This window comes from Musca autumnalis, unplaced genomic scaffold (assembly GCF_047663935.1).
Source record: "Musca autumnalis isolate F117 unplaced genomic scaffold, ASM4766393v1 scaffold_5, whole genome shotgun sequence".
In the NCBI taxonomy this organism is placed as follows: domain Eukaryota; kingdom Metazoa; phylum Arthropoda; class Insecta; order Diptera; family Muscidae; genus Musca; species Musca autumnalis.
Genome location: NW_027412088.1, coordinates 2,558,944 through 2,576,045, shown reverse-complemented (window position 1 = coordinate 2,576,045; position 17,102 = coordinate 2,558,944).

The window sequence follows — 17,102 nt, the reverse complement described above, 5'->3', positions numbered from 1 at the left end:
ATCGTCATTTATAGCAGATATGGCAGAAACAAGTGCATTAATTTATTGAATAGAGAATATTTAAGACATGAAACAAAAATTTTGTTTTTTCAAAATAGTCAGGCTTAATTCCATAGTCGTTGTTTTAATATTTTATTAAAACAACTTTAATTTATTAGTGGGAAAAAATTGGCGATGTTTACCAAGGGGTAAGGCAGGGATGACTATGCTATGCGTTCGTTAATTTTCAACGTTGAGAATTAACGAACGCATAGCAGTGGGAAAGTGAAGTTGCTCGAGTTTAGGGAGTGCCAAAGAAATTCTCGAGCTCGATTTCTTTGCTCACGTAGGTATCTATTTGAGCGAGCAATTGACACTTGGGTATAAAAAGTTTCTTGTTGAAAAACAAGAAACAAGGGAACTGATGAAGTTCTGTGACGAGATCTGAAACTATAGTCTTCCCTGCCTTACCCCTTGGTAAACATCGCCAATTTTGTCCCACTAATAAATTAAAGTTGTTTTAATAAAATATTAAAACAACGATTATGGGATTAAGCCTGACTATTTTGAAAAACAAAATAGAAGTCGTCATCCCAAATAAAAAACGCCAACCCTCCTGAAACAAAAATACGTTTGGCAAGAAATGTATTGCAAAAACCAAAATTGTAGAAAATTTCATATTAATTGTTCGTTTATGGCAACAAATTTTGAAAAAAAAATTATGTAAAAACTATGCAAATCTCTTGCTATAGGTCCTTACAACAATATTCCGTCAAAATATACAAAGGTTATTTGCGATTTATAACAAATACGGTCAAAAATAAGAATTAACTACTATTTGGGGGTGACAATAAAAGTATTGCAAAAATTACTAAATCGGTGGTTTCTTCGAGAATTACCAAAGGTGTGTTCCTTAATGAATTGTCTATCCACTTTGGGCATTCATTGGAGTATTAATGAGCTTAGTTAAACCAAAAATTAAGGCTCGGTATGTTCCACTCTAAGGGTACTGGTTTCCCAATTTTTAGTAAATCTTGATCCTTCGTTGGAGGATGTTTTTGGAGTTTTTTTGTTAAATTGGACCCAAACATTTTATGCGGGTTGATATCAGGATGTTGGCCCGATGTATTTAAGAGTTTTGTGTTATTATAATACATCGGCAATTTACACAAATAAGATTAACATAACATTACCTGGTTTTTGGAATGGCGGTAGTTGACTTTGTTTGAGCTTTCGGGATCGATTTTTCTGACTTTCAGAGTAATGACTATTAAATATTTCTTAATGATGTCAGTGGGGATGTCTTCCCAATCATTATTATATCCGTGAACCCAATATCGCATACTATTTTCCATGGTAAAGAATATAGTTCCCAAATATTCTCCAGTAGCGGTTTAATTTCCATATTTGATGGGTTTTATTGGATTTGGCACATTTTTTTGGATTTATTTATTATATTATTATTATTAGGTCGTTTCAAAATACTACACTGGTGTCAATTTTTTCCATATACTTTCCAGAGGTATTTCGATGTTCTCAAAGCCAAAATCGGACTGTTTTGCATTGTTCCATTATCCTACAATACATATTGAGTCAAATATTCATTCTTCGCATACTTGCCTGTGGCCGATTCGTCATTGTTTATTGTTAATATGGTCCCATGCGTTTTTTTACCTGTCTGCAGACCCTCCATGACCGCATTTTTTATCACTGAACTTTATTACATTCAATACTGTTAGTCTATTATTAGCCGCAAAAGTCATAAAAATGCATAATGACCGCAAAAATTTGCAAAAATTTTATAGTTTTATACATGGTACAATAATACAGGTAAAAGCAAGTCCCAGCTGATTAGATTCACCCGTAATACTAGTGTCAAAAACAATATGAAGTTTAATACATGTTGTTCTTTTCGTTAATTGTCAATTAATATTTATATTTTTTACTTTTTGATAAACAAACATAAAACACATATTTTTGAAGTTATAGACTTCACTGCTAATACTTTTATGCGAACTTCGAATAAATAGATCAGCAGAATGCAATTTTCGAATGGTGTATTCATGTTAAAGTGGGTATTTATGCACGTAAAAATATCTCATTGCAGACAAGGATCTGATGGAAAACATTATGAATGGAATCTCAATATATTGGATGCACTGTGAATTATACGGAATAAAGATAATTGCAGAGTATGGTTAACCTTCTATTATGGAACTTCAGCCGTGTTATTTTGGCTAACTATGGCGAAGCAGATTTGTTCAAAATATCCCTAGCATGCCCCTTTTGCTAAGGAAGAGGTATCAGAACAGCACTTTCGTCTCAGGTGTTGCTGTGGTTGGCATCACGAAAGCAATCCTATGTGGTTGTTGTTTTTAGCTAGACAAAACATCAAGCAATGGATTAAACAGACCATAACCTCACGTTCAGATTTCGTTAATCTAAACTTACTATAATACACGTTGACACTCTCCTTTCGTTACCACTTTTTTTCCTTACACCTATAGGGATGAAAATAGTGAACCAAGTTTACATCTAGGAACTTCAGCCAACAATTTTTGGGGATAATATACAAACACACTGATTTTTTTTAAACATATGTATGTACATACATAGAACAAAATATATTTTATAGTTCGAATTGAGTTGTTTCATTTATTTATGTCTTATAAGGGAGCCAAAGAGATAGAGCTGTTCGCTTATCCTGACAATAACATCGGCTGCTCATTTCTTCCCAGCAAAATAAATTGGAAGCAGTGCAATGTAGACTACTTCTATCACGGCATGTTTTGATGCAGTTCAAACGGAGTCATGAAAAAGGCACTCCATTCCTCACATTTTAACCGCTTTTGGATGCAAACCAAAGAATCACATCCATTTGCAGTTAAAATGCAGTGCCAAGGGTCAGTTGAAATGCAGTGCCAAAGGATTAGTTAAAATGCAGTGCTATGGAGTGCATCTTTCAGTAGTCACGCTCTTGTAAAAATCATGAGTGAAAATGCATAATTGGATGCACTTCCAGATTACTTGTACATATAATTTAACTGCATCTTTGGGTGCAAACATTTTGCTGGGCTATTATTGCAGGTATGCGGTTTTCTCTTAATGATACCGCCACACTGTCTTCACCACCGGCTTTCTTGATTTTTTCTAGCGGTGTTAATGTTAGTACATTTTATCTTGTGCCATGGAATTGGCGTTTCCTTAGCATATAATATCTTAGAATTAGGTAGATTTAAAAACTGTTCTTCAATGTCCCATCTGAAATAAACTATGAATTATTTTATTCTGGATATTTAGATGCATTAATAGTTACTACTGTCAACATTTTTGCGGAACGTACCACGATGTAATGTTATTGACGTTAATTTTATTAGTTTTTATTCATTTTTTAATTTACAATTATGAAACTTCAAAATATATGTATGTATTTATATTTCATATTTTGTTTACATTTTTGAAAAATTACATTGACACTAGTATTACGTACAACAACAAATTTCTATGTGGTTGTTGTATCGATTGTTGTACAACAACACTTGCTTTTACCTGTAATAATTGTACCATGAGTTTTATAGTACTGATTTCCCCGTTACAATACTTTTATTGTCACCCCGAGTAGTAGTTAATTCTTATTTTTGGCCTATTTGTTATAAATCGCAAATAACCTTTGCATATTTTGACGGAATATTGTTGTAAGGACCTATAGCAAGAGATTTGCACATAAAACCGTATAGTTTTTACATAATTTGTTGCTATAAACGAACAATTAATATGAAATTTTCTACAATTTTGGTTTTTGCAATACATTTCTTGCCTAACTATATATTTCAACTAGTTCCATCATTTAAAGCTGGGTACACATTGTCAGTTTTGAATGACAGCTTTATTGTTGCTTGCTAGTGTGGCCGTTCATTTCTGTCATTCATCATGCAACCGCAAAATGTTTTGTGGTTGCTGAACGGTTTGACAGTTATCGATAATTGCGAAATGTCGACATTCAAAATTAACAATTGCTGTGTTCCAGAACCTGCAAGAAGCTACTATTTTTTACTACGATAACATTTTTTCCTTTATGTTATAGGAAAAAATAGTAGATTCTTGTAGTTCTGGAACAGACCAAATGTGTACCCAGCTTAGGGGTAGTTGGCGTTCAGAGTCGAGGCAAAATTCATATTCGAACACTTTGAGGTACTACATTTTTGCTTTTTTGAAGTATTTTTTTAGGTAAAGTGTGACTTTTTTGTACTGGAATATCCTTGCGGGTGGCTCTGATGTTCAGAAACATAAATTTAGTAAAGTTAACTTTGGAAAATTTTTAAAAATTGAATTGATTAAAAAGTATGTGGTCTGTTCCAGTACTGCAAGAATCTACTAATTTGTACTATTTTTTTTTTTCGATAACATAAAGGAAAAAATGTAATCGTAGTAAAAAGGAGTAGCTTCTTGCAGGTTCTGGAACAGAGTAATAGTAAATTTTCTACAAAACGAAGTCCATATGTCCCAATTTACATTAGGCGAGTTTACTTGCGGCAATTGTCAGTTTGATGGAGAGAGAGGTGAGGCATATGGTAACCCTTTGCCTCTCAACCCCCTCTCTCACCTACAAACTGACAATTGCCGCAAGTAAACTCGCCCAATGTAAATTGGGACTATTTATATTAGGCAATTTTCCTTGAGGCAATTGTCAGTTTGTAGGTGAGAGAGGGTGTTGAGAGGCAAAAGGTTACCATATGCCTCACCCCTTTCTACATCAAATTGACAATTGCAGCAAGGAAAATTGCCTAATGTAAGTATGCATGCAGATAAATAATATTGTTGGAACAATCATATTCTAAGAACAAAAGAGTGTATTTTAAAATTCTTAAAATTTGTATTGTTGGCGCAACAATATATTTTGTGTTATCATGTTTCCTAAAAAAATATATGGTTGAAACAACAATATATATTTTCAGATTTTTAAAATACACTATTTTGTTCTTAGAATATGATTGTTCCAACAATATCTCTTCTCTGTGTGTGGACTAAGCAATATTGTTCAAGAAATTAACAAATGTTGGATGGATATTGTTAAAAATAGTTATTCTTAGTTGTTTTATTACAAAATACGTTGTCTTTAGTAAAAATAAATGTTACCAGCTCATAAAAATTTAAGTCTGTCTAAGCTTAGGGTTGTACATAACTAATTTCTACGTGTGAAAAAGAACACGTATCCTTTACTAAGTCGATGGTCAGACTAGCACAATTTCAACTTGGCGACGTCAAGTTTATAGGCGAGGGGTATGAAGTAGTGAAACCCATGTACATGGTTTTCTGTGTTTGTTGTGTTGCCTCTTCTTGTTGTTCGTTGCAAGATTTTTTCTTCCATTTTCTTTCATTGTTATTTTCTCAAGCAAACGTTAAGACCAAAGCAAGCATAAAAATATTTAATAAAAACATTAAATTAATGAAATAGTGAAAATTTAACTATGTATTAATATTAATTTAATTATAAATGTTAATTATTTTGTGCTGTTTTTAGTTTATTTGTGTTTGTTTTGTTTTTATTGGTATGAGAAACACAACAAACGCGAATGGTAAAATAAAGAGGACACGAAAAAATCTTAAATTTCACGTTAACGTGTGTGGACACTAACGAAACTTGAAAAGAAATTTTAACGAAATTGGTTTCAAGAAACCTTGCTAGTCTGACCATCGACTAAGTGGTTTAAAATTCATTATAATTTTAGAAAATAATTCTAAAATTCATTTTACAATAATAAGTATGGATAATCGCAGCAAAAAATGGTTTTTAAGAGTCGTAATGTTGGCGGAGTAGAAATTTTTAGGTAAATAATGAAATGGGATAATCTTTTCCAAAAACTACGCAATAATGATTTTGTTATCTAAAAAGTAGCTCATTTGTTATAGGAAAATAACAAATAAGCATACATGTTTCATATGCATAAAAAATGGTGAAAAAATCTTGAATTTCGGAGTTCCATACGCCATTTTTGACTTTTTGAGATAAAGGTGGTTTCTAGGGTTTTCCGGTATGCTCTTTCTGAATTTCTAATCGGCTTTCTCCTATCTGCTCTAGTTTCCGAGATATCCACGCCTCGACGGGAAAGCATAAACTTTTTTTTAGTTATGAAATTTATGTTTTAAAAACACATTTCAAAAATCAGAATTTTAATTTTCGGTTTAGAAGTATTTAATTTATTGAAAAGATGGAAAATTTGTTTGTCACTTTGTTCCATGTGATTTACAATATTTCACATTTTTGTCATAAGTGCGGATATGGAACAAATCGACAAAAATTCTTTTCTTTGAAAAATCTCTATAACTTGTATATTCCAATACATATTCCTCTAAATTTTTGCTAATATGTTCCATATACTATTATTAATATTTCAAGTCAAAAATATAAATATTTGCTTTAGCCAGCTCAACACAGTTGTGACGCAAAACATTAAAATGCGATTATCTCAAAACAGGCAAATGGCGTTTGGAACACTTAAGCATGACACCGACGATATGTCAAGGATTGGTTCTAAGACAACAGAATGAAGTTGCTTGACTCGCCTAGACAGTAATCGGACTTGAATCCAATAGAAAACCTTTGCCGAAATTTAAAACATTGGTACAAAACCATTCCAAAATAAGAATCAACTTTGGAATATTATACAAAAATGTGGTATTGAATTACTTTTGAAAATTACAATAAGGTTCTAATCAATATGCCAAAAAGAATACCAAAAACATTCAAAATAATCTCGTACGCAGCGAATACTAATAACATAAAAATCCTACAATAATTTATTTATTATACCCTCAGCATTTATGCTAACGAGGGTATATACACTTTCATACCGGCAAAATGTGCCTCATCGAAATAATGGTTTTAGACCCCAAGTATGTTTGGACGAAATGTGTTTTAGACAATTTGGAGTCGATTGAGCAATGTCCGTCCGTCTGTCTGTCTGTCCGTCTGTCTTGCTGGCTGGTGCGCACGATAACTCTCGAACGGATCAACCGATTCGGTTCAAATTTTGGCTTTCGTAATATTTTGCCCAAACTTAGTTTAAGTTCGAAGATGGGCTATATCGGTCCACTCCTTCCGGTACCTCCTCACAAAAGTTCGAAAATGTTCGGAAAATTTGTGCGCACGATAACTCTTGAAGGGAGTAACCGATTTGGTCCATACTTTGCCCATCGTAAAATGTGTACCAGACTTAGATAATGTTTCAATATAGACTCAATCGGTTCACTCCTTCGGGTATCTCCCACACAAAATTTCGGAAAAGTTCAGTTTAAAGCAATCTCTCGAATCGCTCTGATTTTTGTTTTAGCAACTTGTATTGACTGCCCTCCATACGACGGTACAAGATTCATTAGGGGCAAGTCCATACTTCCTGAGAAAATAGCAAAAAACCCCAATGACACTGTGTGAGGTGGTTGGAGCGCAAGATAACTCTCGATCGGATCTGCCGATTCGGCCTAAAATTTGGCCTTAGTAATATTTTGTCCAAACATGTTTTAAGTTTGAAGATAAACCATATCGGTCCACTCCTTCAGGTACCTCCCCCACAAAAGTGCAAAAATGTTCGGAAAATTTGTTCATACGGTAACTCTTGAAGGAAGTGGCCGAATTGGTCCATACTGTACACTAGGGTTATGACTTTTTTACAACCTCATATCCCTGTATCATAGCGTGATGAGTTTTGCCATAAGATTACATAAAATCATAATTATAAAGTGATTCGGTGAAAAAACCTCACGCACAAAATGATTTTAAAATTTGAATTTATCAAAATTATGGACAATTTTTTGAAGTCACTGTAAGCAGATATACAATTGAAAATAAACTATAGAGTTACTTGAGATAATTAAACTGACATAACATTTATTTCTCACTAATTTTCTTCAATTCTGAGAATCGTAAAAATGTCGTAAACGCTTTTATTTAAAGATATAATTTTTTAACAAAAAATTTAAAATTTTTTCAAAGTGGTTTGTGCATGACCCTTCTCAATATTTGAATGAAATAAACATTATTATAGTTATTAATAGGCTTATATTTATTCATTGGTGCAACAAAAAATAATTTTTGAAAATTTTTTTTTTTTCTTTTCATACATTTTTTCAATAGTGATAGCGTAGTGATTATTAGGCAAAAGTTCATTCATCCCTGCTACAGGAAATCATTTTTGAGAAAAAATGTCAAAAAGTCATAACCCTACTGTAAACATCCTAATATATCTGCTAGATATAGATCAGGTTCAAATATGGACTATATTTGTCCACTCCATCCGGACAGTTTTTGGTCATTTTGGTCGGTAAAACGTAATAATTGCTGTTTGTACACATTTATTATACATAATAATTAATTTCAATACAAAATGGACGTTAAAATAGCTTTGGCCAAAAAATTTGGATTTGGGACCATTGTGAATAGGTAAGATTGCTGTCTTTAACGTTTACCCGAATTTAGCTATTTTATTTTTCCTCAGGTACTACATTTTAGTCAAATTTCAAATTTAGTGGACCAGAACTTTTAGGAAACAGTTTGGAACAAAGTTCCGTTTTCATAGAATGATGCCCGAGAGCTTCCTCTTTCGACCCGTATATACTTTTGTACCAGTCCAGATTAGTCTGTTTAACATTTTTTTTTTAAATTTTTTGAATGGTTAAAAATGTGTGTTTTCTCCAAACCGTTTCCCATATAAATTCCCAGCAAAATGTTCGATGCCAAAGATTCCATTCAATCATGGGTGCAAGTGATCTGGCATCTTCATCGATGAATTTTATATTAGCGTGGACCCCAATGCTTTGTCATGTGATTTTCACCAATGCTTTGGCATGTCATTTCCACAAATCCTTTGTCATGTCATTTACACTAACCCTTTACAATGACATTATCATTACGACGAGAGTTTTAACAACGATGGTTGTGATTTCGAGTCTCTGACAACATCAAGCCTATTGTAAATAATTATTCTTATATATTTAGGAAAATGCGTATAAATAAAAACACAAAATTCATCTCTATTGGATCGATGGAATGGGTTCAAATGCTGATGAAAAGATCGGATCTTTCACGACTTCGTTTGAACCAAAAGATGTTATGAAATCACCTCATCGCATGGAACCGCTTCCTTCAAATTTTGCTGGGTTATTGACAAATTTTTTAACTTTGACCTTGGATTCCTCTGCAACTACTAGATTATTTTGAATGCTGATTATGTTATCTGTCGAACAAAGAAAACATTAGCTCTGTTCCTTTACGTGCAAGAATCTTCAAGTTTTACCACTTTTTACTCGGAAAGCGTTCCTTTACTTCAGACACTATACAATTCATATGGGAGCATTTTACAACTTTTACTACTTTTGCCGGTTTTACCACTTTTAAAAGGAACAGACCAATTATGAGAATATCTCCATCCGTTCAAGAGTTATAGAGTCTTGACCGGGAAAAAACGATTCTTAAATTTATCAACTGTGCGACGTATCAAGAAACAAATCTTTCTTGTCCCTCCTGAAAATTGTATTTTTGAAGATACGAGGTTGAAAAAGTTAGGCATCGATATACCCCAATAGTTTCGTTATTTTTGCACGCTCATGCGTTCTAAAACATGTTGCAACTTGTTGCTCGCCTGAATAAATAGGTTGTGTAAACATTTTCTAAAGAGAACGATATTCAGTCCATTTTTATTTAAAGTGAAGTGAACATTTTGCAACTTTTTGGAGTACGGGAACAAATTTTAGGGAAAATGTGCAAAAGTGATTAAAATTGTAAAAAGTTTTTAGTTCTGGAACAAAGATTATGTAGTTCGTTCGTTAAATAACAACTCTTAAGCCCCCGGCACATACGGTCCGTTGTGCGTCGCGTCACGCGTTAGAAACAACAACCACATGAAAAAAGTGTAAGTGATGCCAAGTTTGTTATTAAAGTTTTCATGTGGTTGTTCTAACGCGACGCACAATGGACCGTATGTATTTGGCCCTTTAAGGCCTCGGCACATACGTTCCGTTTAATGACAGCCACATTGTTGTTTTTCAAAAAACTTGGCATCACTTACACTTTTTTCATGTGGTTGTTGTAACGCGACACTCAACGCACCGTATGTGCCAAGCCCTTTTATTTAAAGACCACATCTCTCATTTGTATTCCCTCAAATCAGATTTTTGCTATTGAACGAATTTATCTGAACTACATTCAAAAGGCAAAATAAAGAGGACATGCCTGCACATCACCAAGAATATCAGACAGTCTTTCAATCGAATTCATGTTGAACATCTTTGTAAGATTCGAAATTATTTTAAATATTCGAGACAATTTGTCAGTAAATAACATGATGATGTATTCTGTTGCACAGTGGGTAACAGTAAATGTTCTGAGAACTTCGTAAAATTAGAGCATATAATAACGCAAATATCTAATTCAAAAAAGTGTAGAACTTGAAGTTGGTTCTATGCTATTTCTTAAATATATACTATAGCTGTTCACCTAGCTTCGAATGTCAAATTTTAAGGGAATGCTTGGGCCACATTTGTCTTCTGTAGCCGTAGTCCTCCATTCCTTTGCATTTCACAAAGCAAGTGGAACAACGATTATTTTATGTGTTTCTAACTTTGCTGAAATTTTAATGATTGTGCTGTAAACATTTCACGCATCAATACATCACATATTGTCGCATTTGTTTCGGAAAATTGTCAGACAAACGAATAACGCAGTGAGTTCGGAGTGCAGTCTAATCGGAACGTTTGCATTCGCATGCAGACTGAATAGAAAGCCAAGTAGCCAAGTGGAATTACTGACAAACGAACTACATCTCCAACTAAAGATGTATGGCTAGGGGCGAGACCCCTCATGTCAACAGTGTTCTGATTTATTTGAGTATATGAAATGCTTGGTTGCCTCTAGCTAATTTGAACATATCTACATATCAAAAGACATACGCCACATACATACTCATATGTACATATGTATGCAAGCGTGTCAACCAGCCCCATCGAATAGATGCAACATAAAACCCTGGTTTCCTGCGTGTAATTTGACTTCCCATTTCTTCACCACAAACAAATTAAACATGTTTATATTCAAACATACATACATACATATGTGTATACATATTTATGTATATGAATGTCGTAAATTTAGTTCAATATATCTGTATACATGTACATATGTATATCTGGACCTAATAATTTTGAAGATTTAAAGTTTATCAACAATCCTAGACAGAATAAATTCCTTTTGGGGAATGTAAAAAGGACACGACAAAAGGACAAATTCACATTCAATCGAAATCTTGAGTTATGGGGTAATGAATTTTTACTGGTGCATGTTTAGATAGATAGTTTTATATCTCTATTTGCAGCTATTAAGGAAATATATTACTCATTGACCAATCGAACTAAAACTTTGCACACTTTTCAGATTTGGATAACAATACATGAATATGGGCCCATTTTTTAATACAGGCCCCATATAGCGCCACCAGATTTCAGGTATTTTGAGGATTTTATCTTCATTTTTACCCGAATTAGCTGTCATGTGGCATTTGGGATTTCCAATGATACAGACATTTCCCCACCAAAAATTGTGAACATAGGTCCAGGTTTTGGTATACCCCCTTAGTCGCGGTCCACACTAGCAAGAATTTCATTAAAAAATTGCATGAAATTAGGCGTTTCTAGATCGAGTCCCATAGTAAAGTAAAATCATGAAATTGCTGTGGTGGGGAATTCGATCTAGAAACGCCTAATTTCATGCAATTTTTTAATGAAATTCACGCTAGTGTGGACCGTGACTTATAGCGGAACCACCCGATTTCAAGTATTATGAGGATTTTATCTTCATTTTTAGGCCGAATTGGCTGTAACTTGGCAGTGGGACCCCCTATTGGGAAACTTCCTCACTAAAAATGATGGACATAGGTACAGGTTTTGATATAGCCCCATATAGTAGAGTTGCGTCGTTCATGAACGAACCGGCTCAAAGGAACGATTCCGTGAAAAGAAGGAACGGATCCGTATCCAGCTCATTCTTTTATATCGTTCATTTAGATCCCCGATGGACGAGTCATTGCTGCTTACAAAATTAGCAGCATTGGTTTTGCAGTCAAACTCTAAACAAACGCTGCGTTAGCTGAAGCAGCACAAATTTCCACACAAAACAAACAATGATTCAGAGAGCTACTCTCGCTCAGTAACTCACCTCATTCAGTAGCACATCTCGGTCATATCTTTCTTTTGTATCATTCGTTCATCTGGTTCTTTCATATCAAAACCACCACGACCAGTGTGGCCATTTTAGCATTTTTGCAGCTAAATTTAGCATTATTTTTTTGTATTTAGCCGCGAAATTTCCATTTGGCATTTAGCATTTTTTCATTATAAATTTAGCATTATTTTATCCACGTAATCTGAGATATTTTAGTACATTTTTATTAAAAAATTTGATAAATGTTGGTTGAATTGAATAGAACAGCTGTTTGAACAGCTCAAAAACCAAATTTTTCGTCTTTGCTCTGATTTAAAGGAAAAAAATGTGAATAAGTAAATAAAATAAAACAAGTAAAAAACGTTAAATTTGCCCGGGTCGAACTTGTTATACCTCCACCACGAAATATTCAGAACTGATATGGAATTGTTAGTTTTTCTATTTGTTACGAAAGTACCAATACCACTATTTTGGGTGGAGAAGTTTTTTGACCACTGCACTATAGGTCAAACAGCCCATTTTACTGGCCAAAAGTCAGATTTCGCACTTTGTATTTTCACTAATTTTGTGTTACTTTCTTGTAAGAAACACTTCAAATATAATAAAAATAAATTTTGATTTTGTATGAGAAATTATAACGTTACATGACAGGCTGCCAAATATGTATTATCCAAATATCTTTAAAAACTTGTTAACGAAATATGTTTACTTGTATACGTTCAGAGTGAAACAAAATCACAATATTAGCATAAGTAACGAGTTGATTAGAAAGTATTCGATATCTATTTATCAAAAATGCGCTCCTATCATCATTTATGTGTATAAATAGTTATTAAATGGGTGTTATCTTTGAATTTTCGAAGAAAGTACAACATTTTGAGGTTATGTACGCTTTTAAAGTCTCGGCAACGTTCGGCAATGAAAGTGCAAATTGAAATTGGTTCATTAACTCGTGCCGAATGCAGAAAATTTTATGTGATTTTGCGTAAATTTGCTCGGCAAGAATTATACAACTTTTTTTAGGTTACCATATTTTCCATAATATTGATTTTTTTTTGAAGTCAGGGTTAAACCTCTTACCAAATAATGATAGCCTAATTGGAGTCTACAGCATTCTGATGTGTTCTAAAGTCAAATTATTTAAAAATCTTTTATAAATATATACAGTTATAGTCAAAATATGTCACATCACACTGTGGGATTTTCAAGGTAATAATTTTAAGGCATATTCACATTAAAACTAAGACGAAACAGAACAAAAAAGCTTCTGGACTTATCGGACGTCGATGCCTTCAATTCTGTAGACAAATAACAGACTTTCCAGTTTTTGTCCCCAAAGGGTTAAGGTACCAATTGTGTATTTGGTCCATAAAGGGTTAATTTTTTGGCCCATGTTGTTCCATTTTTCTCCCTGAATCTAAAAACTCTACATGAACTTAAACCAAATACTTCTTTTAACTTTAAGACTTTTGACCAATAAAATGGCCCGTTTGACCTATAGTGCACTGGGAACCCCAAATACTTAATAATTCAGTCATCTAAAAACTTGAAACCTCCTGAAGCCGTTATATGGGGGCTATAGCAATTTTCGATGGAGAAGTTTTTAACCACAGCGAACTTTAAATACCAAATGATATCCAATTTTGCCCGAAGATGTAAATAAAAAAAAATAAAAATAAAACCGATGGTGCCGTTATATGAGGCCATAACCAAAAATTGGGCATGTGTCCTTGATTTATGGTGAAGAAGTTGTTTAACCACTTTGAACCCAAATGACACCCAAAATAATTTTAATTAGCCGGTACCTTTTTATGGGACCTATTCAAAAATGTGGGCTCTATGTCCAAATTTTTTGGTGGAGAAGGTTTTTGGAACCTTAAACCTGTAACCGTTTTATAGGGGCTATATCAAAACATGGTCCGATCTAGTCCATCTTCGAAATTGACCCGTCCGCAAACAAAAGACGCATCTTTGCTAAAATTCAGTGCCCTATCTCAATTTTTGTGGAAGCTAGAGTGATTACCATAGACGGACAGACATGCATAGATCGACTAAGAATTTTATCGTGAATTATATTTTATGATTAGTTCAATGCGCTACAAACAGACCCCCATTAGCACACAAACAAGCAAGTAACACAACAGTTGTGTCATTCGTGAACGAACATTTTCAAAAGAACGATTCGGCGAAAAGAACGACGGAGTCATATGCAGCAGAGAACGAACGACTTCAAAAGAAAATAATACAGTCAAATGTATTGTTGAACGAAAAAGAGCCAACGAACGAAGTAAACGATCCGGATCTTTTTAGTGAACGGAATGAAAAAGATCGATCCGCTCAATGAACGAGATTGCCCAACACTACCATATAGCGGTACCACCTGATTTCAAGTGTTTTAAGGATTTTATCTTCATTTTTAACCCGAATAGGCTGTAATTTGGCATTTGGGGTTACCAATGGTACTGAAACTTCCACACCAAAAACTGTGGACATTGGTCCAGGTTTTGGTATAGCCCCCATATAGTGGTATCACCCGATTTGAAGTGTTTTAGGATTTTATCTTTATTTTTAGCCAGAATTGACTGTAACTTGGCATTTGGAGTTCCCAATGGCACAGAAACTTCCCCACCAAAAATTGTGGACATAGGTAGAGGTTTTGGTATAGCCTTTATATAACGGTACTACACGATTTCAGGCAGTTTAAAGTTTTTATCTAAATTTTCGGCCTAAATTGACTATAATTTTGTTCACAGTGGTCAAAGAAATGTATTTACTAAAAAGTTAAAAATAAAAAATAATTTAAAAAACTTAAGTTTCAGTGTTTTATTTAGAAATGCGCTTAAAACTAGAAAATAATTTGTCGCTTAGCCTCAATAAATATATTCTTTCTCATGATGGAATTTCTCAAATAAAACGCTTGCATTTAAATTATAAATGGCGGCAAAATTAAATGGCAAATTTTTAAACTATTTTTTATTTTTAATTTGTTAATGAATTTTACATTAGCTACTATGTTTTGTGTCACTATATTTCATATAAGATTTCAGTGAAGTCCAAGTAAAAAAAAATAATCGTCTCCGTATATCTTGTAAAATTTCATTTTTTCCCCTTTTGCCCTAACTGAAATGGTGTGGAGATTCATTTCTGGCTACGTTCCCGACTCCGAGCAACAAGTCAGTGGACGATATTTAACTATTCTATTTACTATAGAAAATGCAGTCGGACCTCAATTACACTGTAACACAAAATGGAACTCAAAGTCTGGGCGTGGTAAATTTATTTTGGAGATGAAAGCCCTTGATGACTATACTAAGAACCCAAAAGGCATAGGTCAAGTTTCTGAGATATCGCGCAATGAAGTTTTTGATTTTTTTCCTATAATACTTGGGAAAATAGCTCCATATCTCTGTTGGGGGTTGTTGTAGCTTCATTTTGAGGTGACATGTCTTTAGTCAAATCGATTGGCGAATCTTTTTGTAGAACATTTTATTATTCTAACTCAATGCTATTCAAGTCATTTTCGTCCTTTATTTCTTGAACCGTAGTAAAAGTACCACAAGATGAGATTTTTCAGCATCCAAATATTCTACAAAAATGTTGGTCAGAAGATTTTAGGTACGGTTCTCTTTGGCAACTAATCGCGTCCCAAAATATATGCTGAAACCGGTATAATCAAAAGTTTGGCTTAGACATATAGCGTTTAAAAGAAAGGGAAGGGGAAGGTACCCCACCTCATCCGAAATTCATAAAATATACATAACAATGGCAAACCATTGAACTTTTTCTGCAAATTTTATGGAAATCGGTTTAGTAATATTGAAGATAAAACATATTTAAAAAAAAATCAGGCGTGGTCGGGTTTAGGCCCCAAAGAAGTACCTAGATTGTAGATTAATCCGTAAATTTTTAAACCAATACATTTGTAATTTTTGAAAATATAGCGTTTTTTTAATATCAATAAAATATATAGCCTGTTTCCGGGGGGCCATCCCTGTACATTCCCTGAAAATTTCAGGAAAATAGGTCAGTCGTTTTTGCAGAAAAAAATTAAAATATAAAAAAAGGGGACGTGGTAAAATTTTCTTTCCTAAAAACTTAGGTTATGACGGCATTTGATTTTTATTCATAAAGATATGGCGTTTTTTTATATATGGCAAAGGGAAATACCCCGCACCTTCGAAATTCAAGAAATATGCCATCTGTTTAAATTCCCTGAAAATTTCAGGAAAATCGGTTCAGTAGTTTTGTATATGTAAAAAGTAAGGTAGGAGACACAACCACAATTGTCTCGCAAAATTAATTCCAGACCGATACATTTGTAATTATTGCAAATATAGCATATTTAAAAAATAGGGTATAGGGGAAGTTTCCCGCCCCTACGAAAATTCAACTAAATATGTAAATTATTTTCATCGGGGTTATCCCTGTACATTCCCTGACAATTTCATGAAAATCGGTTCAGTAGTTTTTGTAGAAAAGATTCAAATTGAAAATTGAAAAAAGTGGATGGAAAAGTGGGCGTGGGCAAAACCAACCAAACATTTCAAAAAAAAAAATAATAATAATAATAATTATCCAAATCGATCCAGTCGTTCTCAGCTGATGCCATTACCAACGAACGACATTTGATTTTTATTTGTATGTATAGATATGGCATCTGTAAAGAAATAGGGTATAGGGGAAGTACCGCGCCGCTTCCGAAATTCAATAAAATATATAGCCTATTTTCACCGTGACCCATCGCTGTACATTCCCTGACAATTTCAGGAAAATCAGTTCAGTAGTTTTTGTAGAAAAGATAAAAATTGAAAAAAGTGGGCGTAAAAGTGAGCGTGGTCATATTTTCTTTGCATAAAAACCTAAGTTGGGTTATAGCAAACATTTCAAAAAAAAAATTATCCAAATCGATCCAGCC